Source organism: Oryzias melastigma, linkage group LG12, assembly GCF_002922805.2.
Source record: "Oryzias melastigma strain HK-1 linkage group LG12, ASM292280v2, whole genome shotgun sequence".
Classification (NCBI taxonomy): Eukaryota; Metazoa; Chordata; class Actinopteri; order Beloniformes; family Adrianichthyidae; genus Oryzias; species Oryzias melastigma.
In genome coordinates this window covers 24,985,600-25,002,902 of record NC_050523.1, presented here as the reverse complement: position 1 = coordinate 25,002,902, position 17,303 = coordinate 24,985,600, and the positions used below count along the sequence as shown (strand labels likewise).

At 39.4% G+C, this 17,303-nt stretch overlaps 1 protein-coding gene across 4 annotated transcripts in view; it reads right to left on the bottom strand.

The window, feature by feature from the left end:
• LOC112144148 (transcription factor 4) overlaps positions 1 to 17,303 on the bottom strand; it is a 262,277-nt gene that overhangs the window by 202,659 nt on the left and 42,315 nt on the right. The window contains exon 1 of one of the 4 annotated variants that reach the window (XM_024268488.2): positions 2,401 to 2,421. The exons of the other annotated variants lie outside the window; for them this stretch is intronic. The gene's annotated coding sequence lies outside the window, so the exon portion shown is untranslated. Of the gene's footprint in view, positions 1 to 2,400; positions 2,422 to 17,303 lie in introns of those variants that run through there. 4 annotated transcript variants of the gene reach the window in all.

Genomic DNA, 17,303 nt, shown 5'->3' with positions numbered 1-17,303 from the left:
CAAATACACATATGCATCTGTACAAATAAATACACACAAATACACATATGCATCTGTACAAATAAATACACACAAATACTCATATGCATCTATACAAATAAATACACACAAATACACATATGCATCTGTACACACAAATACACACTTATATATGTATACATAAATACTCACATATGCACACATGCATCTCTACACACAAATACACACATATATCTGTACACACATATACACAAATTCACAAATATATCTATACACACAAATACACACATATAAATATAACTACACGCATGCATCTGTACACACAATTACACACGTACATCAGTACACACAAATACACACATGCATCTGTGCGCACCAACACACCTAAATACAAATAAATACACACATAAATCTATACACACAAATACGCACATATATTTGTACACATAAGTACACGCAAATAAACACAAATTCACACATATATCTAAACACACATACATGCATATATCTGTAGTGTACACACAAATAAACACAAATACACACATGCATTTGTACACAAAAATACATCTAAATACAAACAAATACACAGATGTCTGTACCTACAAATACACACACGCATATACACACTTGTATCTGTACACACACACCTCTCTACACACAGACTTGTGCTAATGATTGCAACAGAAGGTCTCAGATTGACAGAAATGAGGACAGTGGTCACGCTGTGAGATCATCAAGCATGTGTGTGTGTGAGTTAGTGTGCATGTGTGTGTGCGCACACCTGTGTGAGCTCTATAGCCTCAGTGTTCTCATCTGGTCTCCAACCAAACTATAATTAACTGCAGGCCTCCCCAGCCCCCTCTGGATGCATGTCACACAGACTCTAATCTCATCTGAATTTTTCTGTTTCTTTCAAATCAAACTAAAACGGCTGAATCTCTCCGATCCTGAAAACGGCCTCACATTCATCCTTTGCTGTGACTGAACTGTGTCATGAGAATGTGGTTCTTCAGTGCAGAGCAACCCCCTCCTACAGAGTTCAGAAAAGGAGAATCAACAGAGGGAATCATATTAACACCTTAGAGTTTAAGGAAGACATTAGAATATTTCAAATAAGTCAGAACAGAAAAACACTGATGATAAAAATGTTGCTATTGGGGCAAAAATGAGCATGAAGCCAAAAGAAAGAATCCCCCTAGTGTTGTTTTTCTGGGTCAGGTCGGTAAAAGTGAGGTCCAAAAATCAGAGACTGTTCTTTTGAGCAGCAGTGCTGATTTGGGTCGCAGTTGTGTAAACTCTTCCACCCAAACCCCGCCCTCTTTTCACTCTTTAAGCCCTATTCTGTTCACGCTTTACTGTGGCGGGTCACTGGACAACGGTTCTGCTCACGGAACCTCTTACACCACCGGAATGCTCAGACCGTCTTCCCAGACCGTATGTGATAGAAAGCAGCAGAATGGCTGAAACATGTCTGATGTCTCAATGAAGCCACCAGTTTATAAAGAACCACAATGTTACAAAACAGAAACACAATTCTACAACAGAAACCAAACAAGAATTTAGATGTTACATAGGCAGTGCATCTGTTTACCACACTTTGACTGTACCGTCTCTACTAGAACATTACATTCACATTTCCTAAATATGTTTTTATCCGTTTTCTACAAGAACGTCTGTGTTACTGTTATGCTGCGTTATTCTATATAACTGACAAACGTGCAGTTTTTATCAGCATTGAATCAGGTCTTTAAATATTTTCTTTGGAAAGCAGCAGGTGTTTGTGAGGAGACTGATGTGCTACAAGGCTCCAAAACATCATGTGAACATAAAAAAGAACATTTTAATTAAAACTATAGCATCAAATATTATTTTTTAGAGAAATATCGTTAAACAACAAACAAACAACTCAAGAAAAAGAAAAAAGGGATAGAGGAGGAGAGACAAGAACAAGGTCAGTGGCTGAGATTTATGTCAGCTTCTTGTCCCTTCACTGAACTACTTAGTCTGAATACCTAACACCCCCCCCCCACACACACACACACACACACACAGATCTAAGACAGCACAAATGAAGAATCTGATTACATCTCTGCATCTTTTTAAATCTCCTTAGACCTCAGAGTGTGTTTACATGTTTGTGATAGTGGGGGTGTGGTCAAATAGAGGAAGTGATGTAACGAACCAGGAAGCTTTTAACTTCCTGCTTTTGTATGTTTTAATCAATTAACTCGTCCCCTTTCTACACCTCCCCATAGTCTCACACACACACACACACACACACCCTTTTTCAGGTATACTTCTTCTAAAAAGAAATCCTTCTTTTGCTTTCCATAACATAACTTCTATAGCAACTTTCTCTATATATTGTATTCAATCTCTTCAGTTCATTCTTTTGCAATAACCTTTAAGTCTATTTCTTACCAAACCCGTTTCTCTCTCATCTGTTTTTCCATTTGTCTCCCACTCTCTGCCTTTTCTCATCTGCTTTTCTCCACCTTCCTCTCAGTTTCTTTCATTGTGTCTGTATCAAAACATCTCAGCTTTTCCTCTTTTTTCTAGAAACTAGAAAAAGGATGTAGAGCCTTTGAGCAAGGCATGCAGCAGATGGTACTTCCATCTGAACTTTGATAGAGTGGTTGTAAAAAATGTCCTCTTCTCTTGTCACCGTGGTTACAGAGCTCTGATGGCGAGGACAGTTGGGATGGAGAAAGAAGATGCCAAATCTATTGACATCCTGTTACCATGGCAGCAAAACCAGAAATGACAAGACTGACCACCATCAGGGCTGATGGTGAACTGAAAAAGGTTTTCAGGCAGAGCTCCACCCGACACAGCCACTCTGAGTGAGGAAATCAAACAGACCTGAGGTAAAAGAGGACAGCCTGTCACCTAATCCTGTCACAGAATTCACACCAGCTCTGTGAGAATTATTTAGTCACAAAAACAATCAGACAAAGCAGAAAGTCTGTTTTTCTAAAACATCTCTGCAGGGTGGAGATGTCAGGGTTTGTCGTTTTGTGTGGACGGCTGGAAAAGGTCTCCACTCCTCAGGACTGCAGAGACCAGAGGCAGCAGGGCCTCCACCTTTCAGAACCGTTCTTCCTCTTTATACTGACAAGAGAGCATCACCGGGACAAAAATAACACCTGCAGGATCAAGAAAGACCAAAACCAAACGTTTCTTCTCTTCAAAACACAGATAAAGAGGAACTTCTCTAAAATATGTAAACTATTTAAGTTCCACCTTAAATGTAGACGTTTACAACTGTAAAGTTGCTGTAAACTTTCTTGAACATGTTTCTCTTCCTAACAAAAATAAACCGTGTTTAATTGAAATCCATCTTTTTAATGTCATCCTTTTTTACACTTCAACAAATGAAGCATAAAAAACTGTAACCGCACAAAACAGGAGCTTGTTTGGTTTGTCAGAACCTGATCAGCACCTCTATCTGATCCTTAAAGCATCCAACAATGACAAACATGCACTCTCCTCTAAAAGATTAAAAAAAGGATCATGTCAATTATGTAAAATATAACCATGAGTGACTGCCTTCATGAGAAACTTTTATTCAACGGGAAATTAATACGGGGCTGCATGGTGGCGCAGTGGTTAGCGCTCTTGCCTCACAGCGAGAAGGCCCCGGTTCGACTCCCGGCTGGGACCTTTCTGTGTGGAGTTTGCATGTTCTCCCCGTGCATGCGTGGGTTTTCACCGGGGACTCCGGCTTCCTCCCACCGTCCAAAAACATGCTTCATAGGTTAATTGGTGACTCTAAATTGCCCCTAGGTGTGGATGTGAGAGTGAATGGGTGTGTGATTGAGGCCCTGCGACAGACTGGCGACCTGTCCAGGGTGAACCCCGCCTTCACCCTTCAGTGGCCGGGTTAGGCTCCAGCACCCCGCGACCCCGAAAGGGAAGAAGCGGTCAGGAAGATGGATGGATGGAAATTAATACAGAACTAATCTGCATCACAATCATTCAAAGAAGTATAATATTAAGTATTTACATAAACATCCGGCAGTATTTAGAGTTCTTGAATGCATTGATAAACATTGGCAGACACAGAAATGTTCAGAAAAACAAGAAAGTCAGACTCAAAGAAAATTAAACAGTTTTGATTAGATGTGGGGAGTTGAGAGCAGAAAATCTTTTTTGTGAGAAAAGGCTTTCCAGCATGGCTCCACTTTCCAAACCGCATCAAAATTAGTAATGACTTCTGGATAAATCAAGCCCAAGCTGTAGAAAATCAAGATGTTACTCATCTGTTCTGAAAGGGTTTCGGGTGTAGCTTCTGTAGCAGGAACCTGTGCGACTGCTAAGCTTTGGTCAAAGCCACACAAATGGACAACGATGTCTGACAGCTGTCAACAATTAAAACAAATGGAATGGAGCTCATTCTGCGGCTCCAAAGGGTTTGGATCTCAGCTGAACAGGTGACAAACAACACGAAAGTTCTGACCAACCAGAAAGTGGCATTTGGTAAATACATCATTTTGGAACTAGCTTTGTTTTTTTTGACTATTTTGCTTCCTAAAAATTGTTCTGACTGGAAATCCCCACAGAACATAGGTGGCAGAGATCTCAGCAAATGATATGGAAACCTTCAGCAAAAAGTACACTTGAAGTTTATTTCATTAAGCGTGCTTGAGTATAAGTCTAAGTAAAAGTAAGCATAAGCACAAGTATAAGTTTATTATAAGTATAATGTCTACTTTAAATGTGTATAAACATTTTCGTGTGGTGTAGGAAGTATACTAACTGAATAATTCGTAAGACTAAATTGAAACATTTTCAGCTTATAACATGTAAATAGTACATAAAAAAGCACATTTCAAATGTACTGTATCTGGTTAAAAATCTGTCATTCTGCTGTCTAGCATTATGTTTTCCAGCAGGACTCACAAAATGTTGTGATCTAGTTTTCTTAAATCTATAAGAACCGTATGAAGAAAGGCACGTTAGACGAGTTCCCCTTTAAAATAAAACCAGGACTCAAACAGCAGAATTTAATCAACAAAAGCAATCAACTCCCCAAAAATTGTTGAGGGAAAGTATGTATGCAGAACATTTTCACTTTACCTCTAAATCGGGCATGTCCAAAGTGTGGCCCGTGGGCCAAATGGGGCCCTTGTTTAAATTTCCAACGGCCCTGAGGCTCCTTTCATAAAACTAAAACAATGCTAGAATTTCCTAAAAACTGCGTGTGTATTTCTTGATTGTGGTTGGCTAAATTACATCTTCATAGTCACCATGAAGAGGCGCTAATAGACGAGACACGCCATCTACAACCTGCTAACTGGGAATGAACAGTGTAAAAACTGACAGACTGACAGGGATTTTGGTTAAAAAAAAAAGACATATTTAGATGTTTATGCTCTATGGAATGACAGGACAACTATGTCATTGCAACAAAATGTTCATTAAATAGTTAATTACAGTAAATGTAGTGTTGTTAAAACAGCTAAAACAATGCCAGATAAATGTGCTGGCCCTCACATTTCCATCTTACCGATGGAAAAAGTTTTTACATCCCTGTTTTAAAAGTTAGATCCTAAAGAAATAGAATGAATTAATCTGAATTAAATTAACAGTGCCATGGACAAACTCCACAGCGTTTGCAGCTGCACAGGTAGGGACTGCTTAACATGATTCAGGTGGATTTAATGATGTGACAGATTCTTCAGGAGACTTGTGTTTTGTATTGTCTTATTTTACTTTAGAAGGACAAAAGAATTTTGATGAGAGAATCAGGACTCAAGAGTTGAATGACAAAAATTTCATTCATGTGTCCCAGTCCCAGGAACTCACAGACCAGTATTTCCTGTCATTAAGCTGCACCGCCATTCTATAATCAGAGCATCTGGACCCAAGTAAGTTTAGTGCCTGAACCCTCATCCATGCACACGCAACCACACTTTTCCACACGCATGAAAACATGCAAACATTTGTAAGCCATGCAACCACACGCAGCCACGCCGCACACATCCACAACACCATGCACGCTTTATGTTTCAGTCACCATTTTTCCTTTTTTTCCATTGCTTTTATCCTGCTGTTTTGTTCATAAAAGAACATTAAAGCAAGAAAACAAACAACAGCTTGGAGAGCTAATGGCATGCTAAATGAAGAGGGAGAATAACTCATGTAGACAGAAAGAGAGAAAGGGAGGGAGCGACGGAGAGAGGAAAAGAGAAACAACATTAGCAAGTTCAAACAAGGCTTTCTTGAATAAGCCGCGTAGCGTGTTTTTGGTGACAGCTGAGCTTCAGAGCCCACAGATGCCTTTCCAAAATGAGAGATTAATATTGATAATAAGGCCATTCCTTTTTGTTTTGTTTTCCTTTTTTCCATCACTGTGGTGGTAGAAGAATAAGCGGAGCGGCGATTCCTTTGACAAACCCCCTCGTCTTTCCGCACAGGCCCATGTGAAGCTGAGCCAACAGCGGCTTAGATCTCTGCACACCATCACAACCAGGGGAACAAAAGGAAACTCACAGAAAGGAAAAAAATCTGTGTGCAGACTGGTCAGAAAGTAAAAAGCAGCAGTTATGCCAAACTTTTATAAAGACTACACAAGAATAATAAAGATGAAAGGACGGAGCCGAAGGCTTTAGACAGCTTTAAGCTTTTAATAAACAGTATAATTCAGTAGTTACACATAATAATGACTGACTTAATGCCTGATAAACCAGAGACTGGAATAAGTGTGGACGGATAAAACATACAAAAAGTCTGAAAAAAATTCCCATCGATCTCCAACAGCAGTTCATGCTTTATTTTATTCCAGCAGTCCTGAAACTGCATGTGCTTCTAACCATCCCATCATTCCTAACCACATGTTGGACCAATGGCATGTTGGCTCAGAAACAAACTTTCATTTTTTCTATCAGATCAAAACAACAAAGCTAGTGTTACTATTTTAGCAGCTTCTTGTGTCAAAGCAAACAGATATATCGGTTAATGAAGTGAGACATAATATTTATTGTAATTATTAACTCCCCTTTCACATATCTGTCTGTCAACAGCTAAACCTTTAATCAGATAAACTCCTCATGAAAATGACATTCGGTTTTAACTGTTCTTTAACTGGCTCTCAGAATGATCATCTTAGTCCTGCATCACACTGCAGCTTCTGATCAGATTATTTTAAAGTCCTCTTCAGATGAAAATCCTGTTTTAGAGTTTTTATCATGTCTGTGTGTCATTTTTCTTCTGAAAGAGAACAAATGTAATAAGAAATCATTTAGTTTTTACATTTCTGAGTATTTCTCCTTTTAAATCAATCAAAGTGTCTTGGACAGACTCTGTTTGAATGAATGATCTTCTTTCCATCAACAGCTCTGCTGCACATGCACTAAACCCTCATCTGTTCCTAGTGTCTAGTTCAGGTTCTGGAGAAGAGAAGATGGTATCTTCACATTGACTGCAGTCAAATGAGCCGCCGTTCACATTTCTGTGGTCAAATCAGCATCACTGGATTTTTGGTGTGAGTTTCATCCAATACTTACGGTAGCAGGACTGAGAACGCTGGAAAATCTCCACCAGACTCCACGGAGCTTCTTGATGTGACCACGGAAATGTGAACGGCGGCTCATTTGACCGCAGTTGGAAAGGATTGTAAATCAATGAAAGAGCATTTTGATGTTAGCTTTGATTATTTTATCAAGAACTCTGAGAAACCAATGATTGAATGTATTGATCACAGTCAATAAACATTGGAGAATTAGCTAAAAGAGTCTTTTATGGAAGCAAACACAAAGCTATTGAGGAACCAGCTCATCAGTTATCTGATTTGTTGACATATATGGTAAAGCTCTGCTGGCTGTTGGGATTTCCCAACATTAACTTTACATACATGCATAAATCCCTGCTTACTATCTCTCTAGGCTGCTGGAGGCAGATCTTTCAGTGACATCTTACTATCATAATACAATAATATATCAACATAAAATTGACCAACAAAATTTAGCCAAGAAGAATTGAACCAGTGACTAAAATAAAAGGTCGTATTTCAAGATAGTTGTGATAAAAAATGTGAGATTTCAACCTTGAACGTCTCTGAATGTGCAAACTAAAAATATTTTGTAGGTTGATAGTTGCTTCTCTTTCATGTGCAGCCTGTTTATGCCGACTGTGATCATAGAGAGAAAAATCATTTCCTCCTGTCTGGATTCCAAACAGTGGGCTTAGAAGGGAAACTTGCATGTGGCGAGTCAGGGAGCTCCACTGACAGTAAGCCAGTGAACGCTCTAAATCCTAAAACAGATAAGTATTACTTTGGAGGAGTTTTTGCAAAACTGAGTCTCTGGATAGATTTGTTTGACAATTCAATTAAGGCTTCTTCGTCTCAGCGGATGTTTTTTTTTTGTTGTTGTTTGGCTTTTAAAACTCTATCTCAGAAACACCTGTCATCCTCGAGCTGATGCAAGGAGGGAAACAAGCTAGCTTAATCACAGAGAAAAAAAGGAGGAAACAAATAGATTCTTAAAGCTGGAGAACTTTGAGGAGGTTGGATGAGGAAGAGAAAAATGATCTCCTGAGAGGTCCAGAAAGGGGCAGTCATTCCAAAAACAATGGTGTTGAATAGAGATTGTGCTGGATTTTAAAAGAACAAGAAAAACAGCATATAGTGATTGCTTTACATGTTTCCTGTTCTTATTTCATCCATTCATTCACCTGTTCGAAAATAAAAGTATTTCTAGAAGTTACAAGTCCAACTCTTAAGTTCCATTTAAAGTTCAGTTGAGTTTGAAATAGGTCTAATAAATACGCTATACCACACTATTAAGTGCACACTAGTTGTTTGCTGTCCAGGTCAGTCTTGCTCTTTATTTTTGACTTTGAAAACAGTGGCCCAGGAGGACAACAGATTCACTTACTATGGCACTCATTTCTACTTCTGATCTTTTGTAATAGCAGAGGATAATAGGCAAGACTGAACCTCGAGAGAAATACAACCAACTTCCATCTCTATCCTTGATCACAACTGCCCTTATGAGTCCGTATTCGTGCTGTCTGCAGGTGAGAAAACGGGACACCCAAGGGGTCAGTACGCACACCTTACTAACCACTAGAGCAGCGTAAAGACACCACATAATGACGGCATCACCGTACCTCATAAGTCTTTATAACTACCAATATCCTTACAAATACTTCACAAAAAACTTACTACACACATGACAGTGTCACAGTCCATTTTCATGACATCCTTTAAGGTGACTGCTTGAGCCACAAGGGAATTGGAAGACGAACCTCCCCATAAGATGCAGCCACCCCTCTCTATGACCCTCCACGAGCAGGGAGAACCCAAAAGCCTGAAGCACCTATTGGGTCAATCCTTGCAGAGGATATTACATAGAGTATATCACTGGACACTCCCACTTGACATTCTAAATAGGAGGTACCTGCTGGTTCCAAGGAGCCAAAATTCCCTAGATAGGGAAATAAGCAGTTATTTCTCAGCCATTTTATTTGTCAAAATAGTCATTCTTACTCTGATGCCTATTTCTTAACATCTTCTTCTTCATCATATTTTTTTTCATTATATATATATTTTTTATCACAAGTTACTGAAGTTATAAACTGACCAATCAGATCCAAATCCCGGCGCCCATACTGTGGAAAATGGTGAGTGAATTGTCTTCATCTCACTGGAGGTAAGGCCTTTTCCATGGGTGGAATCACACTCACTTCGTCCATCTCTATTTACAGGTTATGAGTGCTTGCGACTAAGGCCTTTTTCCTAGACCCACGGGGTTGCTGGAGCCTATCCTAGCCACTGTTCGGCAAAGTGCTCCAGTCTATCACAGAGAGGTGCGACTTTGTTCTCTGAAACCTCCTGAACCATCACTTATTTCATTGTCTGGTTCACATCAGCCGAGTGAAGCTCTGACACGATTTCAGCAAGGAAGATTTATGTCACATCCAGGAACTCTGGGCTGCTGTTCCTTCACTCTAAACAGCGCTCACCACTACATCCTCCTTCTGAACCAATAGCTAAGTAGTCATCATTTTTATTTTATCACAATCATATTTTTGCCATGAAATTCCTTCATGGTTGTCTGTCTCAGTTTCTGTTGGCCCTTGTCTTCATCAAGGTGATGCTAAAGTAAGACCTGGATTTAATGGTGTGTTGGACATTAGTTACCCATGGCATGAAGGGGTTAAAATAGTTTGGGTTAATATAGCTTGGATAGCTTGGATTAAAGACCTCAAATATACAATAAATGAACTATATGTAGATAATAGAGGCTCCTCAGCACTTTGTACATTTGTAACAACTTATAAAACAGAATAAACCTAAATAAATATTTGTCAGGAAAAAATGGCCATACAATCAAATTTATTGCAACCCAAAGTCTTTATGTTGTATATAAACAAAAGCCTTTATTCTCCTAAAGCAGGAAACACAGCAGCTTCCACTGCAATAATAACAGGGCCACATCACCTGAAAACAAACCGGCGACTTCAGTCTCTAAACTCTGTCCTGTTTGGTATCAAACAACACCAATACTAACCCTGCTACCCGAGCAAACACCGAAATAATTCTCCCAAAACTGAAACCCTGCAATCTGCTGTGGGTCAAGCACAGGTGTAGTGGTACGCACAAGGTACAGGTAAACAAAAGACACACACCTACGAGCAGCAGGTCTACTGTATTCTTCCTAGGATGTGCATCAGTGCACAGCTTGCAGAATGAGGCTGAAGTCAATCATGTTACATCACTCACATCTACTGTGAAGTTTACTGAGCATGAAGATTTATGTTCCCTGACTTAAGCCTTCAAGGCTCTCCCAAGCAACCCAACTGAGTGCCATGGTGTTCCTTCTCTGTAAGACCGAAGACAGGTGATGACATAAGGACAGCTTCTGCTTTCTCACGGACCGCTGTATTAAGGAAAAGGATTAATATACGGAAGGGTTAAATTTAGCAAAGCTTTGATTTTAGAAGGAAACTAGTAATATGCCAAACATCTTATTTAACTATTAGGAAAATAATCTTGATTAGAAAATGTCATGGTGTGTTAGGTGTAGCTGTGACGCCCGAATAGCAAATGTCAAATATAATATTATTATGTTCAAAATCTTTCTTTTTCTAACGCGAGCTATCAAAAAAATACTTAAAGGTTAAATGTATCATCTGAAAGACTACATCCTACATCACACCTTTATCTGATTTCATTAACACTAAAAAACAACTTCTTTTATGCCTCTCCCTTCCCTTATCCTCCTCAGTCTCTTTCTATTTCACCTCCTTTCTTCTTGGCTTTTATCTTCTGCCTCTCCTCGCTCTTTAATGGCGTCCTGTTGTCAAGTGTTAACATGACTGAGCGCAAAGCCAGAGGGGTTTGACTCCTATCAGTTCCTCCTCTGCTCCTGTCCTCCAGTCACGCTCTTCCTGCTAACACCAAGAGGAAAGATCCAGGTTCACTCCAAAATAAGAACCCAGCCGCTGGGAAATGGGACAAATCCGCAAAGGAAAAAATAAGAGCAGAACACGCTGCGCTTTCAAAGAGAGCACCTGTAAATACCCAAACCGCTACTCTGCATTTGACTTCTCCTGAATGACAACACGAGGCAACCGTGCAAGTTCTCAGTCTTGTTCTCCAGTCTAAAAGCATTTTCTTAACTGATGCCTCAGATAGCTGGTTTTTCACACTCCAAACCAAACACCACTGACAAGCAAAACTGCTGAGCTCCAACAAATATTCAGTGAGTTTTATCGTAAGGAATGTGCTTTAACATTTGTCAAAGCATCATGACATTAATCAACAAAACAGGAACATTCAACAATTAGTCCAAGTGTTAAGTACTGACATACGAGGTCTCCGATCCAGTAAAAATGCTAAAAATGTGGTCTGTATGACAGTCTGATATAACAGGTTAATGTGCTGAGGCTCCTCGAGTTTCAGATAGGATTAAAATAAATGTACAACCCCCCCCCCCACACACACACACACACCCACACCAGCCACATGCACCTGTGCAGGAAGAGCCCGGCACATTTCTTATGTATCGCTGGGTTTGTGGTGGCAACAGGAGAAAGAAAAGTGGAGCTCAGCTGAATTTCATCGGATCTGGTTCAACAAGCTAATATTAGGTGACCACTGAAACCAACACAGACTTTACTGTTTTGCCAAGAAATCTGTCACACAAACACACAATTTAGAAGCTACCAAGAACTACTTGTGTAAAAAGGAATAACAGCTGATTCAAATATTGCCATCTCTAATTTTTCTGAAGACAGCAGAACAGAATTCAGCCTGATGAGGAAAAAATAGGTTTTATGTGGGTAAGAGATTTCTGACTAAACTAATGCAGCACCAATCCCTCCTATGGTCTGAATATAGACAGTGAAACAGCACAATACTCTGTGCACACCAACAGGGCACTTTTAAAACTCATAAGATAGCATTCTATCACCTTTAAGGTCTGCCTTCAAATGTGGAAAACAAGTGTTGGTTAAGTGTGCTGCTGATGGACACTGTGGCAGAAAGATGGATGTTTACCGACACAACTTGGTGATCCAGCCCGTGAAGTTAAGTACAAGTGGTTACAGGCCAGCAGATCCTTCCAACAGACCAGAGAGGAGGAAGGCAGGAGTTGTTTTAACCAGCAGTCTGAGGTGACTGAAGGGATGCTTTGAGTAGAGTATATCATTTGATTAATCTAAATCAAGATTAACTCTAACTAGATTCATAACATTACCTCCGATAATACAAGTGTTAATGCTGTAAGCTGAATGTGTCTGCTTAAGATGGAAGAGCTGATAACTGAAAATGCTGAAACTGAAAGCTTGCCAAAATAACAGCTTAATGCTAAATTTAGCTGTTGGAAAAATGGAAAAAAGCCTAATATGGACAAACAGCTAGCATAATGCTAAAATATTAACTAAACTCCAAGTTTGCTAAAACAATTTTTAAAAAGTGTAATTTTGAAAAAGCAGATAAGACAAAAAATGGACAATAGTCTAAATTTTATAGAAACAGCTTGCATGTTGTTAATTAAAATCTTTCTCATTCATTTACCATTGGTCATATTTTGCTCAATACTTGAAAAACTATAAAGTTTAAGAGTACCAAAAGTATAAGAAGTAATATCCTGAACAAGCTGAACATTTTGATACCAACATTGCTGAAATCACTAAAAGTCTGATTGAGTTTTTATGTGTTGAAAAACATACAGAAATGAGCAGGAGAACCACACAATTCTTAAAACAACAGAGGAATGCAGATTTTGTCATTTCGGTTCTTCTCTAAATGAAATGACAGCCGTCTACTAACCTGTTACGACACAGTGATACAAAAACGTGACCGAGACGATATGGTTGCAAATATGGACCAATTATGTTGACTGTACATGTTTGTTAAGCTAAATGTTGTGTTTATGAATACATGTTATCCCTGTGGTGGTAATGCTATGAACAAGTTTCAGGGAGGAAAGTAACTTGTCTGAAGTCTACACAGTGTAAAGAATCACTACATCGTACAAAGAACAAAACCACTGAGAAATGGATAAGGTCTCCTAAAATGTCCTGGCTTCACGTCTACCTGTTCACAACATTGAGGCTTGATTTCATCAACAAGAACAGAGGCACCTGCTGGCCAATAGAGAAGCCACAGTAGCTTTTTCAGAGCAACATAGTGATAATCTAAAGCATCAGACCAAAACTCCACAAGAAACTGATTAAATAAGGAACAGATACTAATACATGATGCACACAACACTTTCAGGATTGAATTGACCACAAAAAGAAAGAAAGTGTCTCACTAAGATATATCATTTTTAAGACATGTTTTGTTTTCTTAAATGACCAAACTAAGGGGAATTCATGGTAAAATGAGTTTATTGTGGTGAATAAAGGTTGTGTTTCCAAAGATGACAGACACACAGGGAGGTGAAACAGCTCTTTGGAGAATGAAGATTCTCGGTTTTGTCCCATGGCATGACTGTGAACGCCAGCTGGGGAAAGGTGCTTCATGAAATGCCACCTGAATGGCACCTCTTTCTCTGGAAAGGAGTGAGAAGCCGCTAACAAGTTAGCATGTCTGCATGGGTGCAAAGCTACAGGGACACACATGATGGCACATGCTGGAGCTGAAGAAAACCCACTCAGCCTAACAGACAAACAGCTTTTTTTACTCTTCTCAATGGGCAAAAAATCCAGTATTTGCTTGCATCTAATCTTCTAAATGGACATTTTAAATATCCACCAATTGATCTAATTTATTTTTCAGAAAAATACCTGCTTGAAGAAATCGTCTGGATGCTACACGGAAGCATAAGGAAGGAGCAGGAAGCACGGCAGGTTGAACAGGTTGTTCATGGACACTAAAAATCTGCCAGACAGCTGCAAAGGGTACTAAAACTCAGAAATCACGTCCTGACCTGCCAGTGTGTGTTCGACAAATAACTTTACTCCCGGAGGAGTGGCTCATGTTACAAGCTGTGGACAGACCACGCTGCAGATAACTCAATTCTGACTTCAATCCATGCTGGAAAACAGCTTCACAGAGGTGGAGGACCTCTGGAAAGAATATATGAAAAGATTCATGAAATGGTCCTACTAAAAATCCAAACTTGTCAGTGTGCAGAATATATAATGTAGTATATTATTTGACTACATTGATTTCAATCACTTACGAGTTGTGACTTCCTTTTTTGTTCTAAAATGTTGTTCAAAGCTGCATCTCAGAGGGTTTGTGTTGTATGCAGTACAACAATGACTTTCAATTCACAAACAGTCCTTCTTTTGAAACATTGTGATCAAAGACAAAGAGTTAAGACAAGCAAAGAAATAGGGAATTCTTTCACATGTAGATGTCTCCAGCATGCTGTGTGCATGTTTGGTTGATCAGCCATTCTCATTGTTTGCTGGAGAGAATGTGTGGATGTTTACTTCCTCTGTCTTCATGCTTACTCGTAGCTGACGGGTGTTCGAGGTGTGCGCCCATGTTTACATTCATCACAGCTGGCTCCAAAAAGCCTCAGCTGATCAGAATTAAAACAATTTAACAAACTATGCTGCATTTGCTGTTCTAAACGCTCGTCCTACAAAAAAAGTTTTTTTGTCATATCAATTTTATGTTGATCTTCGTTTTACTTGGAATTCCAATGGGTACACTTTATAAACTAAAAGAAGTTTAACTTTCAGACAGTGCAATGTCATAGCCAGTGAGCCACAGTGGAGTAAAGTGAGCTTCGACTCTAGGATACACTTAGTTTGGCTGAAATGAACAAAAAATATAGAAAAAAATCCACAAGATCACACTGAGAGGACCACAAGGAGACATCAAGCAGGTCAAACTACAACTTGTTCGGAGGGAATTTGGTCCTAAACAAAACAAAAAAAAACAGAGAAATAAAGACATAAATTAATTGCTATTTCACCAATCAAATGTCATTGATTGATGAGCTTTTTCAAAAAAAGCTTTTCCAATCTTTTCTTCATGAAAATTTCAGATTCAACAGAATTTGACTTTTTTCAGTTCTGTCACTGTCACTCTCTTTGTCAGCATTCATCCACACTATCACCAACCCACAACAAGGTTCGCCTGCAAGTTTCCAGGTAGATCAGGATTTGCTTGTTTGTTCACATCAAAGCTCAAATCAGCCAATCAATCTAACTTTATTTATATAGCACTTTTCATACAAAATATGACGCAAAGTGCTTTACAGGTAAATAAAACAAATAATCTAAACACAAGCACAACAATAAAAATGTAAGATACAATAAAAATACAAAATGCCCCCCCTCACCCAGACCCACATGCAGACCCCAGTCCTTTCACACCTGCCACCCACTTTATGAGAGAGAGCAGACTGAGTACAAGCTGAGCAAAGGACGTTAGTTGTTTGAAACGCAAATGTAGTTGGAGCCTCTTCCTCCAGGGATAGCTGCATAGCCAGCCAAGCACAGCGTAACAAGCGGGGCCCAGCCTCACCACAGCTAGGCGGTGATGCAGGTCCCTCTAGATAGGTACCTCCTCTGATGACCTTCCAGAGAGGGAGCATGTAGATGTTACAAAGCAAGGGGCCAAGGATGGAACCTTGAGGCACACCACATTTAATTTCACTGACCCCAGAGAAGTAAGTGTCCATGCTTATTGTAAAGTTCCTCTCCGTGAGGTAGGATTTAAACCACCTATGAAGAAGAACACCCCCCAAAATAAATAAATAAATAAAAAACAAATAAAGCAAACTATGTAAGGGGAAAAAAGGGAGGCATAAGTGAAAGCATCGACCGTCCTAAACCAGATCTGCAATAGACCTACAGAAGTTCTCCGATAACAGTACACATTCTCCAAAGTCCTCAAAGTTAGGGTTAGAAACATGTTTCTTTACATTTCTAAATAACCAATCTGAAATACCCGATGGATGATTTCATTTCTGAAAGCATCATCCCTGAAAGTAGGCCGCAAAAGATCAACCACAAACCAGTGCTTTTGATTAGTGAACCATCGCCTTTCTGCTGGAAGTTACCTGTAGAAAAGGACATCTGCCAGGTGTTTAAAGCCTCTGAGCCTGTCTCACACCCCCACCTCCCCCACTCATTCCTTGTCAGGGTCTCCGACCCAGATGTCTCTCACTGAATAGTTAATCCTCCTTTAGTTTGCCTTATTAAGACTTAATGTGGAAAACAACAGCTCAGCTTTAAATCAGGCTGTGAGTGAAATCAATAAATAAAAAAGCAGCCTCTCCCGGTCTTTAGCCCACCCCCACCCTGTGTTTGCCGCAGAAATGTGTCCCACATCTTTCACTGACTCCGTTACACAGCAATTACAGCTCAATGGCTGTCGAGAACCATTATAAACATTCATCTAACCTTTAAATATTTCAGGATTATATCTCTTTAATTTGTGAACTTAAAGAGGGAAGAGAAGCCAGTTTATCTCTCGCTTTTCTGTACTTTTCCACCTTTTCAGTTCTTTCAGTTTCCTTTCCTCTTTGTCCATCAGCTTCCTTCCTCTCTCCCTTCGTCCTTCCATCAGTCTGTCTCAATTCTTCTGTTACATCATCAATTGTTTCCTTTTAAACTAACATCAGGATCAGGTTTACTTTATTTGGAGCAAGCTGTTATCCAAGAAGGACTGAGAAGTTTTCTCATTTTTCTGAAACTTCCCATCTCATGGCCAAAGCTCAATGACACAACCTGTTTTTTAATGCCTCTTGATGCAAATATGCATCAAACCTCTACTCCAAACTTAAAAACATAAAGGACTGTCAAGGGGTCAATGCTGTAAAATTAAGACAGATCAAACATAAATTAAAGGATCACTTTTTTTATTGGGCCTGTCATGAATTGAATTAAACCTGTCTGATAAT